Below are 14110 nucleotides of genomic sequence, written 5' to 3'. Positions count from 1 at the left end.
TTCCAAAACAAGTATGGGATGGGGATAGGTGGTGATTCTACACAGTGGAACATAAACATTGTGTCAGTAGGAACGACTTTTATGGAGTACTTATCATTTGCCAGACAGTGCTTAGCACTGAGGGGAGGAGGGCATATACAATGACAAAAGACTCTTTAACTTTCTTTAAGAAATTTGTAGTTTGTGAAATTTTTGAAATGAGTCTTTATAAGCTGCATATTGTAATATTTTGCATTTCAGTGGACTTGTTCTATATATACATTGTTTTTTTTTTAATAAAGTCAATGATACCACCTCTCTTCTGAAACAATGAGTGACTCAATTAGGAAAGTTGTACTCTGGTATCAGATTGCCTGGGTTAAAATCCCAGTTCCTTGAGCAGTTTTGTTTTGTTTTCTTTGTTTTAACTTATTTGTACCTCATTTGCCACATCTGTAAATACATGTTATAATAATAGCAGTTACTCCACATGGTTGTTAAAAAGGCTAAATGGGTTAATATTATCTATTTTAACAAAAATAAAAATAACGCCATACTAAAAATACTGTTCTAAAATGTGTTTTCCTGACTTAGTAACATCATCATTCATTTTACATGTCAGCCTGATTCTTTGTAAAAACTTTCCAGTAATTTCTATTTGACATACATTTTCCCCAGACATTTTCTGTTATGAAGAATGCCAAAATGATAGTTCTCACTCAGTTTAAATATTCTGTACTTCAAGTTCTGATAGTTCCCTATATGTCTACAACCAACAATTAATTTATCAATTTTTTAAAACACTGTCATTAAAATGGTTAATACTGTACTTACATTTTAACTAGAAAATTAAGGTTTAAATTATGTTTTCTATTACCAAGAAATAGATAAGTACTATCTCAGTTGTATTCATTTGGATATGTTTGAGAGAGTTAAATACATGATGTTTGGAATGAAAAAAACAAGAAAGTGAAAGAAATTTATAAGCTGTGGAGGAGCTGGTATGATTGATAGGTTTATTAATTATCCTTTTTTTTTTAAGGAGAGGCAGAAAGAACAATGGTTTGAAGATACAGGTGCTATTCGGGGCTCTGTTAGTGACCCCACTGTAATCTTAGGAAGGTTATTTAATTTTCTGGGCTTCAATTTTCTCTTTAAAATGAGGAAAATAGACTAATTCCATACTTTTAAAACTGTGCTCAATGAAGCACCAGATATCTGTGCTAATATTTCAAGAACTACTGAAGAGGCTATGAGGGTATGTCCAAATGGGCGAGCATCTGGATGTTCTACTTTGTTTCAACCAAATTTTGTTCTTAACCTTTTATATTTGGGGGGTTTGTTAGGAAGGAGGCTCCATTGCATAAAGAAGTGTGAAAACGACTAGATTTGCTATTTTAATTCATTAGTCAATTTATTCAGTTAATGTTTATGTTCCAGGTACCACTCTATATGGCAGAGTCTATAACAGTGAAAAAAATAATAATAATTAAATAAAAAGAGACAAATTTCCCGAGGTCAGAGGCCAGATCATATAGGGCTCTGTAAGTCATTGCAAAAACTTTGGTTTTCACTCTAGGTGACATGAGAAACCATTGGAAAGTTCTGAGTAACAAATGACTTAGGTTAACTTACCTTTTGAGGAGGTACCTCTCTTGATGCTATATTGAAAATAGAATGGAGAGGAACAAAAATGGTATAAAGGGAGAGCAGTGAGGAGCCTAATCCGATACATAATGGGAGATAGTGGTTGTACCAAATTGGTAGCGGTGGGGCTGAAGAGAGGTAGTTGGATTTTGGATATATTTTGAAAATACAGCCAACAGAATTTTCTGATGGTTTAGAGGTGGGTCGTGAATGTAAAAGAGTTGTGAGTGAAGGATTACCGCAAAGATTTTTGTCTGAGGAAGTGGAAGGAAGGACTTGCTATTAAAGAGCGTAAGGAAATTGTGACAAACACAGATTTTGTTTTTGCGGGGGCGTAGGGGAGGTTCAGGGGTTCAGTTTTGTTCATATTAATTTTGACTTTCCTAATAGATATTCAAGTGGAAATTATGAGTCAGATATTGGCTATGCTAATCTTGAACTCACTGGCATGGTTTGGTTTAGTACATAAATGTGGAAGTCATCGATATGATATAGCCTGGCTGGGTCCGAGGATGCACAGAGGGGCCCCCCCCAGGACCACCAAGAGGGTCCTTGGCTTCATGTAGGTTAGCAATCCAATGCCAGCTGAGAAGAAATGAAAGTAGAGTTTATTACAGATAGAGACTATAGATATGGACAGAGCGTCTGGGAGACTCAGAAAGGAAAGAAGACTGAGTCATGTCTTGCTTGGCCCCTGGGGTTTTTATTGAGGACAGTGGTCTGGTGCACTTGTCTTCTCAGTAATCCAGGAACAAAGAGTGTTTAGGTGTTTTCCATAAGTCACTTATGCCCTGGAGCCAGGGGTCTTGATGAGTCAGTGGTCTTGGAAAACCTTCAGGACAACCCCACCCCGTCACTTCTTAGATGTTATCTGTTGTGGAAGACTCCAAAGAAATCATTAACTCCTTGACCTTTACAAGGAGGACATATATTATCTGTTCTATAATGCCTGGGTAAGGGTGGGGGGGTAGGTCCTAGCAAAAATAGAAGCAGGAAAAGCAGCAGGAAAAAGCAATTTTTCATGGAGTCCCTTTAGTTTCCCTGTCTCAAATATATGTATAATATTTAAAACCACGCAACTGAGAGAGACTACTGACGGAGTATATTTCTAGGAAAAAGAAGAGTTCTCAGGATTAACTCCTGGAATACTCCCACAATTAGAAGGGAATGAGGAAAAATCAGCAAAGGAAATTGAGAATAAGTGGCCAGGGAAGTAGAAGGAAAACCAGGAGGAAAGTGATGTCCCAAAATCCAACTGAAGAAAGCATTCCAAGAAGTGTTGATAGTATCAGTTGCTGTTTAGGAGTCTAGGGTTGATCATTAACCACTAGCTTGAGCTGTGCAGGAACAGGTTGCTGGTGTTGGTGACCTTGACAGGAGCACTTTTAGAGGAGTGATGGGATTAGAAGTCTGAAGTGGACTCAAGAAAAAAAAATGGGAAGGAAAGAGTTGGAAATAGTGAAAATAGACAGCTCTTTGAGGGAGTTTTGCTGTATGCAGGAACAACACAATAAGAAAGAATGGTAGCTGGAAAGTGAGCGATTTTTTTTTTTTTTAAAGATTGGAGTGAAGATGATTCTGATGGGGGTGATCATGTAGAGAGGAAAAATTTGATGATAAAAGACAGAGAAAGGAAAATTGTTACAGCCTTATCCTTAGGTAATGAAAGATGTGATTTATTTCACTAGTAGGTAGGATGCCTTGTTAAAAGAGCAAGGATAATTTGTTCATAATCACTAGAAGGAAGGGCAGGCTATATGAAAACAGGTGTCTGTAGGTTGAAAATGTGATTGGTTCTTCAAGTGTGCAATGTCTCATTTTATTATTTTTTCTGGAAGTGGAAAAGGTAGCAGGACCATTGTCTGTCAAGCAGCATTGGGGGAGATGGCTACTCTGGATAGAGAAAATGTGGAATTCTTATCTAGGAGTGTGGAAAAGAGAATAAAGTAAGGAAATGTAGTATAATCGCCTGGAAGACATACAAACTAACCTAGAATTAGTGGTTATAAATTTTCATGGAGACTAGTTTGTGTGTTTTTGTGGTTTTTTCCTAGATGTATTCAGCTACCTGGGTCAAAACATGGATGGATGTCTTAGTCCATTTGGGCTACTATAAGAAAATACCACAGTTTGGATAGCTTATAAGCCATAGAAATTTATTTCTCACAGTTCTAGAGGCTGGAAGTCTGAGATCAGGGTACCAGTATGATTAGGTACAACCTCTTCCAGGTTGCATACTTCTTGTGTCATCCTTACTGGGCGGAAGGGGGCAAGATATTTCTCTGGGGTCTCTTTGTAAGGGCACCAATCTCAGTCTTGGTGCCTCCACCCTCATGACCCAATCACCTTCAAAAGGCCCCACCTCCTAACACCATTATCTTGGGGGTTAGGATATCAACATATGAATTTGGGAGTGGGGACTGGGGGGACATAAACATTTAGACTACCTTATAGAGTAAATAGCAAACTAAATTGAACTAGTGTTTTGGTTTTGCAAAGTGAGTACCAGAAAGGAGATAGGGCAAAGGAATTAATAGTATTTGCAAGTGTGTGCAAATAGGATTTAAACTTTGTAAGGGGGTAGTGGGGGAGAAGTGTGGGGGACTTAGGAGAGGTAAGGAAAAGTTAAAAAAAACAGTTGGTGTCGGGGCGCCTGGGTGGCTATTGATTGAGCGTCTGACTTCGGCTCAGGTCATGATCTCGTGGTCTGTCAGTTGGAGCCCCGCGTTGGGCTCTGTGCTGACAGCTCAGAGCCTGGAGCCTGCTTCAGATTCTGTCTCCTCTCTCTCTGCCCCTCCCCTGCTCATGCTTGCTCGCACGCACTCTCTCTCTCTCTCTCTCTCTCTCTCTGTCTCCCTCTGTCAAAAATAAATAAACATTAAAAAAAAGTTAAAAAAAAGTTGGTGTCATCTATGGTTTGTAGGTCTCAGTGTGTTAGAAATTTATTTAAATTAGGATACTATAGAGAATGAGTTTAATTGTTTTGTTGTTGTTTTTCCTGTTAGACTGTATGTAACCTTTTTGAAAGTAGAGATCTTGTCTATGTCCTTTCTTGTTGTATCCCAGAAATTAGCCTGAGACCCAGAACCTGGTAAGCATTCAACAAATATTTTTTGAATAAATGGGTGACTATATGGAACAATGAATGAGTGAATGAATGAAACGATGTTTTTATGATTTCTTTTTGTGCCACCATTGTATGATATATGTCAGTTATATCTTAGCTTAAAAAATATTTTGCTTTGGTTATAAAGGTCGGGGTATATACATGATATTAAATGAAACAAATGAAAGAGCTATTAAGTAAACAAAATTGAAATTAAAACTATAAAAACAACATGAAAACAATAAATATAAGTAGATTTCACATACATTTATGAAATCACATTCTTATGAATCTACTTTCCTGATTATAAGAGATTCAGGTTACCTCAGCTTGGATTAAATTAATATATCCCAAATGATAGGAGGGATACTTACTAAAACTCGTATAATGGATTTTTAAATAATTTTTATTCCTGCTTACTGGCATTAATTCTATTTTTAACCACTTTTAGGTAGCTCCTTAAAATTGCTTAAAATCTGTTGCAAAGTAATTACTTAATCAAGAGTTATTTTTAATATCACATATAATTAGAGGCTGATTTAGATTACGTGACCTTTGAGTTACTGAATAGGATCAAGTCTGTAAGATAATAATTCCATAGAATTTATTTTTAGCACAGGGTTTAAGAATGTCAATTTGGAGACAGACTACATGGATTTTTAATCCTGGCTCAATTGTAGCCTAATAATGTGATCTTGGGCAAATTCTTTGAACCTCTCAGTTGTACTTTTCTCACCTGCAAAATATAACACTGTTATCTAGTTTAAATGGTTATTGTGAGGGTTAAGAATCAGGTAGAGTGTATATTCCAGTAACTACAAATAGCACCAAAATTTAGTGGCATAAAACAACCATTTAATTTGCTCATGGAATCTGTGGATCTAGAATTTCAACAGGACTTAACAGGGACCACTTATCCCTAGTCTGGACCTAAGCCATGGGTGGGGCTTGGGGGTGGGGAGCTGGAACCTCTTAGCCTCCTCAGGTATTTCTTTCCTCATGTGGTCTTTCTAGCAAAGGCTAAGGAAATGTATTTCTTACATATGGTTTCACAGTTCCCAAAGCGCATGTCCCAAGAGAATGTTAGGAGGAAACCATGCTGTCCTTTTAAACCCAGCATTTTAGTTTTCTCTCTTAGTAATACATAAAGCAATCAATGTTATCTCACATCTGATGAAATCAGTTATGTGAGTTGATAATAAAGATCAGCAATTCCCAAACCTTGTTTCCAGTATGAAACATAATTCATATTCCGGTCATATTCTTTTCCTAGTGATATGACTAATTGCTAATTTCTTGCATAGCTTTACTCCTCGCCTTTCTTTCTCATTAAAGAAATTGTGATTGACATTAGCACAGATGCAAATTTGAATTAATTCTCAACTGAAATTTACTTTTGTTAAAGAAAGTTAAATAATTTGTAATCTACGTTATTTTATCAGTTGCATTACTTGTGACAATTTACAACTGTGTTATAACATAGTGGTTGAGAACCACTGATGCGGATCAGGAAATAATATCCAATTACAGGTTGAAGGAAAGATTATTTGCTAGTATTCTACTTATCATTTCCCAAATATATAATATATATTCATATTGGCAGCAGTAGTTCGATATATTTCCCTTTCTTTGCTAGGATTATGTTATTTTCCTTTAAGAAAGTAAAAGCCTCCAGTATGTAAAAGTTTACTGTGTATTTCAAGGTATAGTTTAAATGTCACCTATAAGCATTTCCTAAGTATTAATCTCTCCTTTTTCTGGATAATCAATTTTTTTCATGAAATGCCACAGTTTTGATTCTAAGAAGCAAATTTTTCCACACTGTAGCATCTTAGGAAGAGAGATAATTCTTCCATTAAATGCTTATCATTGTGTAATTGTAGCATTTTTTTAGTAATAAATAACGGTATATATTATAATTGAAAGTAACTTAGATGTAATGAAATAGAATACAATGGGTGTATATTAAGGTTTGTTACCCTATGTTATGCTGTGTTATATGTTTTACCTGTGTGTCTTTCTAGAATGAGTTTCTTGAGGTCCTATTTGTACCCATACAATCTATAACAATTTCACACTGTGTAATAATTAAAATAAATTCTCATATATATAATATGTACAACCATTTAATCAATATTATCTTCTTAATAATAATGTATCCATAACCCCAAAGGAGCAAGATTTAAAAAAAAAAAACAAGCTAATTATGAATAATGTTTTGTCTTCCTATTTAAAATGCTGATGTATTTTGGGCGGCATTGGTTTTGCTTTGGAAGTTGAGACTTGGTCTAAAGAATCTATCTGGCCTTTTAGATCTACTGACTTTTATGTTTTGGTCCCTGTCTTTAAAACCTGCTGCTTTTGAAGCTGGCAATATATTAGGAACAAATTACCATAAACTTAGCAGCTTAAAACAACACACTTTACCACCTCACAATTTCTGTTATTCAGGAGTCTCAGCATGGCTTAGCTGTGCTGTTTAGAGTCTCAAAGCTGTAATAAGGGTGTTGGCCGGGCTGTGGTCTTATCTGGAGGCTTGACTGAGGAAGAATCTGATTCCAAGTTCAATGACGTTGTCAGCAGAATTCATTTTCTTGTGACTGGATGCTACCCAAAGTTCTAGATGGTACCCACAGTTCCTGAAGACAGCCTGCTGTTCCTTGCCACACAGGCTTCTCATCATGGCTGCTTACTTCATTAAGCTAGCAAAGATAATCTCTAGAGCAAACTGACTAGTGGTGCAGTCTTGCTAATGATATCATGGGAGTGACATTCCATCACCTTGCCATCTCACCATCTTGATTAGGAGCAAAGGCATGAACACCACAAGGTGGGGGATTATGGGGCACCACCTTAGAATCAGTTTTCCACCCCAACAGTTGTTTCTGAAGCAAGTCCATGGTGCATAATTGGGAAACCGTTGCCTTAGAGAATATTCTCTCTATATAACTTTTTTCTTTCTTTCTTTCTTTCTTTCTTTCTTTCTTTCTTTCTTTCTTTCTTTCTTTCTTTCTTTCTTTCTTTCTTTCTCTTGGGTTTTGAGTCTCCTTTAATACTGAACATTGTCCTTAGGGGGGAATACACTTATGCCTTATTATCAGTTTTAATGCCTACTTATGAAGAAAAATGACCCTTCAGGAAGGTTTCAGCATTATGTCTCAAAATACAGTTCCTCAAACACTTGTTCCATGAGAAAGGTTAGTGTTCCAATTAAGTTTGTGGAAATTATATGTTATATAATCCTTGTAAAAAAGCATATTGTCATTGCTATCTGAAAAATCCTTCACTCAAGAAATCTTATTTAATTGCATTTAATCCAGAGTTTTCCATATTTATTTGACTAGAGGATCTTTATATCACTCAACCTATTAACATTTTGCAGAATCCATGTTCCATGTTGGGAAATGCCAACATATATAGCTTGACAATTTAAAGAGAAGGGTAGAAAATTAGGAAGAGAAATGAGAGGAAAAATAAAAGATTACCAATGAATATTCCCTGTCTATTTTAGAATGGAAGTTGGTTATTTCATTTTAATAATGATGAAAATGATAATACCATCAAATTGGGGTAACTCTACAATTTGCAAAGAACTTTCATGACCATTATCATATTTAAACCTCTCAACAATCTGTGATATATCACAGTTAATCTCTTTTTATACAGATGAGGAAATGAGGCCTAATGTATTACTTGACTTGCCCAAGTCATAAGTTTAATAAGGAGTGAAACCAATACTTTAACATAGGTTTCATGGCTCTAGCTATAAAACTCTTTCTGTCGCAACATGCTGTTTCCTTAAAGTGTGGTTAAAGTTAAAAATGAGGATGTTGCAGAATATTTTTATATAATATATGATTTAATTGCAAAACCTCTGTTAATCTAAAGTAATGAAAACAATGACATAAATAGTTAATAAACTCTTTTATTCACTTAAGGACTTAGAAAACATGTAATAAATGGAATATCTGAACTGTTTTCTCTGAGTATTCAACGCACAACACACACATACACATCACATAAACACACACAGTATTGGATTAGTTTGTATTTTACAGTAGAGGTAAGTGAAGGAGAAAATCTTAGCCTGAAATGTAAGTCTTTGATTACTTTTTTAAATCAGGTTTCATATTTAAATGTGTTTAACGGGCTCTAATAGAATCATTGAATGTCAGAGTTACATAGAGTTTAGTGCGCTTTTTGTGGAACTTCCAACTGAAGCAATGACCTTCTCTACATTATGCTGACAAATGGTACTACAGCCTTTTCTTTGAATTATAAAAAGTTGCAAAGGTAGCACACAGAAACCCTATGTGCCCTTCACCCAGTTTCTTTCAATGATTACATCTTGTATAAGTATAGTACAATAGCAAAACGAAGAAATTGACATCAACTTATATAGTTTATATAGTTTTATGACATCACATACATGGATTTATAAACCCCTGCTATTATAAAGATACAGAACTACTGCACTGTAACAAAGATCTTTGTTATGCTACCCCTTTATAGTAACATTTTCTTCCTCCCCCTGCTCATCCCTAACCTCTACAAAGCACTGATTTATTTTTCATCTCTATAATTTTATCATTCAAAGAATATTGTGGGAATGAAATCATATGGTATATAACATTTTGTGACCTTTTTTTTTTCCCCATTCTGCATATTGCCCTTGAGGTCCATCTATGTTGTATGTATCAATAGTTTTTTCCTTTTTATTACTAATATTCAATGGTATGGATTTGCCACAATTTGGTCATTTGCCTATTGAAAGATATTTTGGTTGTTTCTACTTTTTGGCTACATATTTATCCTTATTACAAATAAAGGTATCCTTTTTGGTGAAATTTCTCTTCATATAAAGAGTTCAGCCTTTTACCATTAAGTACGATCTTAGCAATAGTTGTTTTTTTTTTTTTTTTTTTTTTGGTCAATGTCCTTTATTTATTTGAGCAAGTTCTATTCCTTGTTTTTCGAGAGGTTTTTTTTTTTTTTTAATCATGTTTTTTCTGCATCAATGTGATTTTTCTCTTTTAATTTGTGAATCTAACAGGTTGCATTGATTTTCAATGTTCAACCAGGCTTGCCTTCCAGCAATAAACCCCATTTGGTCAGAGTGCATAATAGTTATTATATATTGCTGAATTGTATTTGCTAATATTTTGTTAAGTGTTTCTCTGTTCATAAGGGATATTGGTCTGCATTTCTTTTGTTGTTTGCCATTTTCTTTTTTGTATTTTGTTCCCTCTGATTTTTGTTTCTGTTTTTTCTTGCCTTCCAATGGATTATTTGAACATTTTTTTAAGAATTGCATTTTGATTCATCTGTAATGTTTTTTGAGTGTATTTCTTTGCAAAGATTTGTCTGTGTGTGTGTGTGTATGTGTGGGTGTGTGTGTGTGTGTGGCTGTTCTAATATATATGCACAACTTATCACATCCTACTGGTGTTTACCTTTTACTGGAGTGGTGTGTAGAAACCTTACATACTTTAAGTTCTTTTCCCTTTCCCTGTTTCTAATGTAATTGTCTTACATATTTCTTCTATATATGTCAAAAGCACATCAAACAATGTACCCTTTTGCTTCAAACCCCAAATATAATGTAGAAAGTTCAAGAGGAAAAGGGAAGTCTATTGTATTTACCCATATTTTTGCTTATTATATTCTTTATTCCTTCTCAGTATTTCAGGTTCCTTCTTTTTTTTTTTTTTTTTTTTGTTTGTTTATTTTTGTTTCCAGAACTTTCTTTAGTCATCTTTTAGGTCTGCTGGTAACAAATCCTCTTAGTTTTCTCTTGTCTGAGAATGTCTTTATTTCTCATTCATTTCTGAGACATAATTTACCATATTTAGAATTCAGAGTTGACATTCTTGTCTTTCAACAATTAAAAATATTGTTCCATTTTCTTCTGGCCTCCAAGGTTTCTGATCAGAAATCTACTGTCATTCAAATTGTTTTCCCTCTTTAAGTAAGGTATTGTTTTTCTCTTGTTCCTTGCAAGACCATTTGTCTTTAGTTTTTAGTTTGATTCTGGTAAGTCTTGGTACAGATTTCTTTGTGTATTTCTTGTTTGGGGATTTATGTAGTTTTTTTTTGAATCAGGCTTAGCTGACACATTTTACAAATTTGGGAATTTTTCAGTCTCTATTTCTTCAAATACTTTTTCCATTTTAGCTTCTTTTTCTTCTTCTGAGACTACAATGACATGAATCTTAGATCTTTTGTTATAATCCCTCAAGCCTCTAAAACCTTGCTTATTTTATTTTATTTTTTTTTGTTTATTTTTTCTATTATATTTTTTTCTATTTTACTTTCTTATTTTATTTTTTTAGCCTATTTTATGTGTTTTCAAACTGGGTGATTTCTGTGATTCTGTTTTCAAGTTAATTGAGTTGTTCCTCTGTTTTCTGTATTCTGTACTTGAGCTTATCCATTTGCTTTTTAAATTTCAGTTCTTTTTCAGTTCTAAAATTCCATTAGGTACTTTCTTGTGTCTTCTGTTTCTTGTTCTAGAACTGGAAAGCCCAGCAAAAATTTTTGTACTGTTACCGAGGGAAGAATATTTTATTATCTTAGTTCTGTTCTTTGAAGCTATACAAAATAAGAATATTAATTGATAAATATTATTATCTAAATACTAGTAGTCCTAGTAGTTTAGGACTATTTCATATATGATTTACATTGATTACTGTTTGTTTATTTATTTATTTAATTTTTTAAATGTATATTTTTGAGAGTGAGCAAGCAGGGGAGGAGCAGAGAGAGAGGGAGACACAGAATCTGAAGCAGGCTCCAGGCTCTGAGCTGTCAGCACAGAGCCCAACACGGGGCTCGAACCAACGAACTGTGAGATCATGACCTGAGCCAAAGTCCAACGCTTAAGCGACTGAGCCACCCAGGCACTCCTTGATTACTGTATTTAATTCTTAAACAGTACTAATTTTTACTCCTTCAACAAATGTTTACTGAGCCTATCATATGACACTTTTTTCTTTTCTTTTTTTTTTTTTTGGCCAATCAAATATTTTTGCTTTGGTTTCAAATGGTTAAGCAGCTTGTATACTTTATTTACTAAGGAAAGAACTTCATTTGTGCTTTTTTGACTGGTTGCAGGCCTTGAGAGAAAGAGACATTGTGAGCTGGGTTCTCACACCTTCACATAAACCAGACAAGAATTTTCATTTACGGTTTCCACACTTTATTTAACCCAGTTTGGAGATCTATCAGTGCTTTGTGTCAAGCAGTATTGTATTTTGAAAGGGTTTTCTGGAAAAGAAATACTTTCAGCTCTTTGGGTAGCCATAAAATTATAATTGTTGATTTGTGCCATGGGAAAGATTGGGAAGCCCTTCTCTATTTCATAGATTAAAGAACACTTTTCCCCTACAAAGTGAATTTTGTGTATATTAGATAGCACAATTTTATCATCCTTCACAAATAAACTTCTTAAGAAAATTATCTCCAGTGGTTCTCATACATTATTGAGATCATCATCACCTGGTAGGTTAAGAAACAGATTCCTAGGCCTTATCTACAGAATTCCTGATTAATTAAGTCTTGATTGGTGCCCAAGAATTTGCATTTCTAACAAGTTCCTAGATGATGTTGATAATGCTGTTTAGAGGATTTCACTCTGGGAACTATTCGTCTACACAATTTTTCTACTGCCTCGTCTCCCTTTGATTCTTTAGTTACTTCAACAGATTTTAATTTTCATCATTCTACCCAAAGTGCTTTCTCTAACGTCCTTCCCGATCTTCATGTCGCCAAATCAAATGCACACTTTTCCGTTCCTTATCGACTGTATAGAAACCATTCACCATAGTTGCTTTCTCCTCCTGCTGAGGAAACTCTCTCCTATTTGGTTTGCAGAACTTCATGTCCCTCCCTCCTTTTCTTTCTTGCATGCTCTTTCTCAGCTTCTCTTTCTCTCAAATCAAACTCTAAATGTTAGAATTCAGTCGGGATCCTCTTTATACCTTACTTTCCATTCTGTTCCTAAATGATCTACTTACTCCAATCTGTGTACTAGTAATCATGTACTAATTATGTACATAATTTATGTCTGCAGCTCAGACCCTTCTCTGTTACAACTTAACAAATTGAATTTTTATATGCTCACTTGAATGATTTATGGGTATTTTGAATAATATATCCAAAATCAATTATCATAATAAATTCCAAGATGTATATTTTTGCCATTTTAATATCTATGAATTCTATAGTCAATGACATTTTAGATTCTGTGAAATAGAGTAATTCCTTCCTACCCCTTCCTAATAAAAAATGCTTTTTCTCCAGTTTTTTCCATTTCATAGTCTTTCCTTCCATTCAGTTATTATTGCCAGAAACCTGGGAGTTATCCTTGACTCATTAGTGTTTCTTAATTTTTTTTTTTTATGTAATCTCTACACCCAACGTGGGGCTCCAACTCATGCCCCCAACATCCAAAGTGTCATGCTCCACTGACTAAGCCAGCCAGGTGCCTCTCTTCAGTCTTTCTGAATACTCTTATATCTAAATCCGAAACATCTCTCAGTTCCCTCTTCTCCTACCTTATCCATTGCCATCACTTTTGTTTAAGCCGTAATTACCTGCCCAATGGAATATTGCAAATGCCTATTAACTCTTGGTGTCTTTCAACCCAATCTGGAATTAGTACTTACATCTATCTTTTTAAAATGTAAATCAGTTCATGTCACCATCTTGCTCAAAATCCTTCAGTGAATGGCAGTCATAATCTCTAATAAGCATGAAAAGGCCTCTCTAAGCTGGTTTGTGCTGCCTCACCTCACTTAGCATCTTTTTGGTTCAGACACCCTGGAGTTCCAAGTTGCTTCTTCCTAGCATGCTCTTTCTTCCACTTTCCATCTGCCTGTCCCCCTACTTGTCCTTAAGGCCACATATTTCATTTCTCGTTTTAAACATCCCTTCTTCCGAGGTGTTTGCTGAGCCCAAAATCTAAATTAGATCCTATTATACTCTTTCATGGTGTGTTGAGAGTTCTGTCCTTTGCACGTATTATACTCTCCTGTATGACACTCATGATTTATTTATTGTGTTTATCTCCACTCTGTTCTATGTCTCATTGTTTTACTCCTTATGCTAGAGCTTAGCACAATACATAGCAAATGGAAGGTGTTTAGTAAATATTTTTAAGTAAGAGAAAGTACAACTAGAGCTTAAAAAGATATATGTGCACATATAGACTAAAAATACTTTTTTTTTTCAAATGTAAGGCAAATGAGAAGCACCTACATTTGGGAAATGGAAAATCTTTCTTAGTTGCCAGTTACATAAGTTGCGTGACAAAATTATTTTAAAAGAAAATTTACTTTTTATGAGTGCAATTTCTGCAAAAAAGTTGAAAAGTTATTT

At 34.7% G+C, this 14110-nt stretch overlaps 1 protein-coding gene across 49 annotated transcripts in view; it reads left to right on the top strand.

The window, feature by feature from the left end:
* RIMS2 (regulating synaptic membrane exocytosis 2) overlaps window positions 1–14110 on the top strand; it is a 612588-nt gene that overhangs the window by 298389 nt on the left and 300089 nt on the right. The gene's annotated exons all lie outside the window — the stretch shown is intronic.

This window comes from Leopardus geoffroyi, chromosome C3 (genome assembly GCF_018350155.1).
Source record: "Leopardus geoffroyi isolate Oge1 chromosome C3, O.geoffroyi_Oge1_pat1.0, whole genome shotgun sequence".
NCBI lineage: Eukaryota > Metazoa > Chordata > Mammalia > Carnivora > Felidae > Leopardus > Leopardus geoffroyi.
Note: the sequence above shows the minus strand (reverse complement) of the source record. Positions and strands in the feature narration are given on the sequence as shown.